General features: G+C 41.4%; 1 long non-coding RNA gene across 1 annotated transcript; it reads left to right on the plus strand.

Annotated features, from left to right (window-relative positions):
- The first annotated feature begins 679 nt into the window (after positions 1 to 679).
- Positions 680 to 1,565, plus strand: LOC146696174 (uncharacterized). Its single transcript, XR_014923170.1, has 2 exons — positions 680 to 1,320; positions 1,403 to 1,565. It is a non-coding gene; the product is annotated as an uncharacterized LOC146696174 (long non-coding RNA).
- Positions 1,566 to 7,419: the final 5,854 nt, after the last annotated feature.

Below are 7,419 nucleotides of genomic sequence, written 5' to 3' on the forward strand. Positions count from 1 at the left end.
TGTAAGCAGCTTGAAAGAAAGTAAATGAACTTTTTTAAATTTCTGGGAGACGGTTGCTCACACGCGGGCGGCACAGTGGTTAGCACCGTTACCGCACAGGAAGAAGGTCTTGAGTTCAGCTCTACCGTCGCTCTGTGTGGAGTTTGCATGTTCTTCCTGTTTTTGCGTGGGTTCTTTCCTAGTACTTCGGCTTCCTGCCACAGTCCAACGACCTGCAGTTAGTGGCAATAGGTAATCGAAGAGTGTAAATTGGTGATAGGTGCGAATGGTTTTCTGCGTCTATGTGTTAGCCCTGTAACAGACTGGTGACCTGTCGAGGGTGCACCCTGCTTCTCGCCCTAAGATAGCTGGGATAGGCTCGAGCTGCCCTGTGACACTGGAAAAGAAACACAGCAGAGAATGGATGGGTGGCTGATCAAACGTAAACATTTCCAGTCACTTTCAGTTCAAGCTGCTTAGCATGATCTCACATTTGCCAATTTCTCTATCTCTTCCCCCTCTGTTGTGTGTGTGTGAGATATTCTCACTTGTGCCATTTCTTCTGTCCCTTTCAACTGATCTGTGAGTGTGTGTGTGTGTGTGTGTGTGTGTGTCCCACATATTGCATACTCTGCTTTTGTCCTCAAATCAGGTAGGAAGTGTCTGTGTGGTTGAGCTGGTCTGGTCTGTCTAGACTTTCACTAGATAGATCAGGCTGCACCCACCTGTGAAACAGGTGGAGGGTCACCAGGACATGCAGAACTCGCTGACAGACTCCTGGCCACCTCTTGCCTCCTTAGTAGAAAGGGGCCACTCCCAGAGGCAGAGGGCTGTGAGGCACCGCCCGCCGGGCCCTCTCCTTTGGGAAAACCCTCAACACTGGGCCGAACCTTGGAGTTCTGTATGTCCATTCAGGCACACTCCATGCTTGATCTGTGGGCAATTCCTCTCAGAAGTGGAGGTCACGGTGGAGGCGTCCGAGGGCGGAAGGCGTTCCCTCAGTGGCTCTCCTCTTCTGAGATTGTGTAAAAACAAAAGTCAATGTAGTGTAAGCAGCTTGAAAGAAAGTAATTGAACTTGTTGAGATGGTTGATCAAACTGAAATATTACTGTCATGGTCCAGTTACGCTACATGTATATGTATTTGTTTTTGTTTCTCTCACTTTCTTTCTTGCTTCCCTGCTCACAACGCGATGCCTGGGCGGACCTAATCATGGGCTCCCGGTTGCTGTCCTCACACCTGCAAGCAATTTCTCACCTGAGGTTCATCATCCTGTTTACCAGCCACTTCTGAAGGCAGTTGCTTGGAGCCCTTTGTCGCTGGACTACTGTGTAACATTCGTTAGTGCAATTCTAGCTTTGGAAATATTTTGATTTCTCTTTGTGCTTTGCTTGGCATTTAACATTTTGTCCTTGTATATAGATTTTCCGTGCCCCGCCTTGAGACCCTGTTCGTGAGTGTGGCAGTTGCAGTGAGCCTGTGGAGCCCCCCACCCTCCATGGACCTCTGGATTCGCTGGACCCCTTCTCCCCACTTGTATATAGTGCACTCTGTGTCATGTAAATAAAAAAAATGTTTATTGTGATTCGTAGTCTGCGCTTGAGTCCTGCTCAGCCTTGACAATTTTTAGTCACTTTCGGTTCAAGCTGCTTAGATTCCCATGATCTCACATTTGCCATTTGTGTGTGTGTGTGTGTTTGTTTGTCCCACATATTGCATACTCTGCTTTTGTCCTCAAATCGGGTAGGAAGTGTCTGTGTGGTTGAGCTGGTCTGGTCTGTCTAGACTTTCACTAGATAGATCAGGCTGCACCCACCTGTGAAACAGGTGGAGGGTCACCAGGACATGCAGAACTCTTGCCTCCTTAGTAGAAAGGGCCACTGCCAGAGGCGGAGGGCTGTGAGGCATCCAACCCCCATCTCATCAATAGGGGGGTATGATCTGAAATAACAATAGATTGATAATTGCAAGTTTCAATAAGTGGAAGAGGACATTTATCAGTGACAAATGAATTTATCCAATAGAACATTTTGTGGACAGGAATATAGTCGGAGCATGCCCTGGATGAGTATCCTTATTAGAGCTTCTTTCTAGGTTAGAGAGCACACAGCTTGTACCTCCAGCTAAAATGAGATTGTGTGTTGTCATATCCAGAATTCACGAGAATTAATAGACAATTAAGGTTTCATCATCCCATTTGGGGGCATAAATGTTGGCTTAAATCAGTTCATAAAGTTGTCCATAAAGTCCATAATGTTGGCCAACCACAGTAATACGGACCCATAATAAGGACCCATAGGATCAGATAAAATGGTTGATACAGGAAATGGGACGTTTTTACCCATAAGGATGGCCACCCCTCTGTCTTAGAGTTAAAGTTGGAATGGACTATTTGGCCAACCCAACCAGTCTTCAATCTATATCGGTCTGCTATACAAAGGTGAGTCCCCTGTGGAAAAGACATATCAGATTTTTTCAGTTGTGTAAGCACCTTTTTGTGCTTAACAGGGTGATTCATAGACTTAATGTTCCAACTTACAAAGTTGGCTGCATAACCCGTAAGCTTCGCCTGTATATTGACAGCAGCCATAGAGTTATCTAATCAAAGAGCAACAGTATGAACGTGTGTGTGTGATAGCCACTAACGTCTAATCACACTTATGTGAATTAACTTATATTTCAGCTATTTTACTTTAAATGTAAGTGATATTTTCTTTTGAAAATCCTCTAAATTAACTAGTTTTAACTATAGACCTGGTAACTAGTCTGGGATATTTGTAGCTGATGCTCCATTTTTGTACCAGTAGGTGGCAGTGTGAGACCATGGTTTGGCCTGTTGTTAGTAGTCAGAAGCATGCTCAGCACTGTTTTCTCATAATGTTACATGTACTCCCTGCCTTATCATTTCTTTCCTGCTTGCAGGCTAGTATTGTACCAGAAATAGAAAATAAAAGCAGTCACACCCGATATATTGCATAGATTAGTTATTAAGGTCAGAAACTGAAAGCACAGAAACATTGTTTAGTCTAGTAAATTCAACGTTCTGTAATGTTACTGATCGGCTCCACCTTTATAGTGTGTTGTTTTAGTTGTTTGTTTTCTGCCATAAAGTATTTACTTAAATTCAGTGCACATATCAAGATGGTAGTGATTACACCATTCTTTCGGAATCTTTCGAAATGCATGGATTATCTTTTTAGCATTCATTTTGAAGCGAGTTTCATAAGAAAATCGGCTTTGTCTATGACAGTGGAATATGTTCATTCTCTTTGTCTATCTGATAACGGAACACGTATTGAGAATATGTGAAATCCTTTCTCGCTCTTGACGGAAGCAGTTGCATCTTTTCCCTCTCCCTTCCCTTATCTTTCCTGCTTGGCTTCTCATGTCCTTGTGTATTCTCGTGTAACTTTCTAACCCTCAGAGAGTCTCTCAGTCTTGTTCTCTAAGACCTAAAGAATTATGAATTTGATCAACTGGTCCCTTAACGAAATTGACACCCTATTTTTGATGAGAAGCCTGGGCTCGGGAGAGCCTGATTGTCCTGCAGAGCCCCTTGCTGCCGGATACTTGATGGTCGGTTGCGTCGTGTGTCTGGCGACACTCTCAATAGAGGACGTTGAACGAGATCTACCCATTTGGAACCATGATAACAGAGTTCTGGCTGATCGGAGCTGGCTTGAACCTGGCTTATCGAAAACAAAGAAAGCGGTCCCACAAGGCTGGCCGACGTGATTGACGATGGGCAGTCTCTGAGTACTCACACTGCGTTTATTGAACGCAATATGGATAAGATCTTAGAGAAGCTCACGGCTCTGCAATGGGAAATTGACAGATCAAGTGACCAGTGATGGACATTAGACCAACTGTGAAATTGCATGCAGTTGTTCACATTAACCCAAACAATCATCTCCTTCACTCATTTGGCTCCTGAACAAGAAATTCTCTCTGATCGTATCCTTCAAGGACACCTGCGTCGGATCAGGACTGTTGACTTTGCTTAACCAGGTAAAAGGACACTCTCTCTCAAGTTGAACAGGACACACACACGTACACTGACGCAGATGTACACTCACCCCTCTCCCCCCTCCAAACGCCTCCAATGGTTGCACCCACCCGATGCAGACAGCGATTGACCGGGCCAGCGTGGAATCATGCTGCTGTCTACACTGGCAACCTCTCACCCCATTTACCCATCCCTGTTGCTTGTCATGTGTTTTCATGGTGTTACAGTGTGAAGATTCATGTGCTTTTTGTGCTGAGGAATTTTTGTTTTCTGTTCTCATACTGATCCCCTACCAGGAGCTCAGTCTGAGTAGAGTTCTCTTTTTTCCTCCTCCACTCCCCTATTGTGTTGTACATTTCACTGTTTTTCTGTAAGCTCCCTGTTCTGACCTGTCTCCCCAATGTGATGTTTGTGTAATGTATGTATGGTCAGAAGGGGTCCAATTTTGCTGCAGGCAACTGCAAGTGACAAATAAAGCTTCATCATCATAATGTGAGCTATTTTTGGAAAAAGTAAATACACAGTTGTACTACTATAAAGTAACAAAAGACTGCATGAGCTTGAATTGGAATAAATAATGGAGCAACGACTAGCCACGTCTCCCTGGCTAGTAATTTCTTTCCTGGTTGCAGGAAAGTAATTTTGGAGTAATTTTTGACCAGGATATGTCCTTCAATGCACATATTAAACAAATATGTAGGACTGCTTTCTTCCATTTGTGCAATATCTCTGAAATGAGGAATATCCTGTCTCAACGTGACGCTAAAAACCTAGTTGTAACACATGATACTTTACCACTACAGAACGTAGAGGAAGTTAGGATCTTGGGTTTATGTTCTCTAGAAATCGACTAAGGAGCACGTGACACACAGCTAAAAGAACAGTTAACATTTATTTAAACAAAACCATAAATAGTCATTCAACAATTCACAATGAGAAAATTCCAATAGTCCATGTTTGTCAGCCTGTGTACTCAGTTCAGAGTTCTTTTCAGTCTTTTCTGTTCAGGTGTGTGAAGTGTGTGTGGATAGTGTTAATGTTAGTAGTACTACCCAGGCAGTGTATTGTTTTGAGATCTCATAAGCTTATCTGTCAGGAAGTAACGCGTCTGTCACTTCTAAGTAGGCTGCAAACCTTCCTCCATCGCAGCTGGGATCCTGAATCCTGGCTCGCTGCAGGTGAATTTACTGGTCTCACTCGCACAATTTCACACTCCAACAAAAAGACCAACCTGCACAGGGCAGTGAACACATTTTGCATTAATATTATAAAACAACTTAATCAACACTAGTGACCATACACCTCTCATTTTCGTAAATGACAACTTAATGCAATCGATAATAACAGAATTAAAGAACCTTAAAACGGTTTCCATAGGCACTTATCACACAAAATTAACTCACATCTCCTCTTTTGTGAACAGCAGTAACAATAATCCAGCGCTTACTGAATTGTGAGAATGCACCTCATCGATGCACGAGAGAAGTACAAAACGTGGTCGCAGTACTATTTATTCAAAGACTGGTCATATTTATTTCACTTCAGTTCATTTTTATTTCAAACATGTACATTCACCATCATTACATAATATCATTCAATTCTTTTGTTTGAAAAGGAGTAGGCAGAAGTATACACTTATTTGCCCCTACCCCCTCAAATTTTACATCTCATTCATTTAATTTTCTTTTAGTCTTAAATTAAACAAACAAACAAATGAAACAACAGCAAAACAAACAAAAAAATGACAATATCATTTCTTTCATATAAATAAAGACAGAATATGTAAATTAGATTCACAAATAATGAAACAAACAAACCAAAACATCACTTCAATTACGGTCCTGGGTTTACCCCGTTTTCTTCATTCTTATATTTGTTTAAGATTTGTTTTTTATATTTTATTTTAAACTGGTTTATGTTAGGGGTGGGTGATATAAACGATATAATTTTGGCCAACGATAGAGATTTTGACTGTATCACTCTATCGCGATGGCGCATGTTGATGATGTCATCAAACTGCGCCTGTTTTGGTTGAAAGCATCGCAGCGGCTACAACCATTATCATCTGCAAATTATGCTGGGCGACAGTCATAGCAAAGAGATGAAGCACTTTTGAAATATGGGGAAAGCCAAAAACTGCGCTTCCTCCACTTCCGTAACATTGATTCATTAATGTTGAATTCTCTCGCAGCTGTTCTATTCTCATGTTGTTGCAGTATATTAATAACTAACCTCGTATTGTGGATGAATAATCTTAGTTGTTCTCCTGACTGAAGTTTGGCCCGTGTATAGCATCCTGCTATGCGATTGCATTTGTCCCTGACCACCAGAATCCCTCACGTTAAGTTTTAATGAGTGATAAAAAAAAGTTGGCGTTCATCCTTCATCCTTCACTGTGCTAATGTTATGCTTAAATAGCTGTGTCGCTAGCAATCACGTAGCACAACATTATATACCAGGTAGTCCAACTTCAGTAACCCTACAAACGCCACTGCTGTTTAGTTTCCTGTTTTCATTTATGTTGGAAGTGGTAGCAGAGCTGTACGTTTGAATTAGTTTCAAAAATCTCTCAGTCAGAACATGGTATGTCATGTTTAGGTGTAAACTAGCGAGCTAACTTCCTGTTAACTTCTAACTCCGTTAAATGTAATAACTTCTGTTTTCATGGACGCATGGATGTTAAACTTAATTGTTACACCTGATAAAGCAGCAACGCTGATAATTTTATTAAAGATGAAAGAATTTAGACCGTTTTTAACTCTCAGTGTTCGTTTGACTTTGGGACCTGAAGCAGACGGAGTTTTGGACCCAGATTACTCCGCGAGGCTCCTCACTACGGCAGCTGTAATGCTCTGACAATCCATCAAGCAGTGCTGCTTACCAAAGTTGTACTAAAACATTTTTTAACAGATTTCTGCACGCCAAAATCGGTTCGAGGTCCGTAAGCACAACCAGAATTCATACATAAGGCACACTCTCGATTTTTGAGAAAATTAAAGGATTTTAAGTGCCTTATAGTGCGGAAAATACGTTATACAGAAGAAAAGAATATATCGCGATATATATCGTTACTGCACATGCTTCAAATTATATCGCGATATGAATTTTAGGCCATATCGCCCAGCCCTAGTTTATGTTGTTACTTTCTTTTATTTGTTCTGTTCTGACTGTTCCGTAATTTAACTCCCGCTATTGAGATAGACATACTTTGTCGTTCTAGGACTTTGTATTTTTAAATTCCATTTTCCTCTTAAGTTATACCCCCCTTCTCTTTCTATAAACAATTTACAGATGTCTTTTGGAAGCATTTTATTTCTTGCTTTATATATTATTTGCGTTGTTTCAAACTTCACCAAGTCTTGGAATTTCATGCATTTTGATAAAGAGTGCATTTGTATGTTCCCTGTACCCTGCATTATTTATTATTCTAATG

Source organism: Copadichromis virginalis, linkage group LG12 (assembly GCF_057382275.1).
Source record: "Copadichromis virginalis isolate Kocher_CV1m ecotype Utaka linkage group LG12, C_Virginalis_male_GT1.1, whole genome shotgun sequence".
NCBI classification, from domain to species: Eukaryota; Metazoa; Chordata; class Actinopteri; order Cichliformes; family Cichlidae; genus Copadichromis; species Copadichromis virginalis.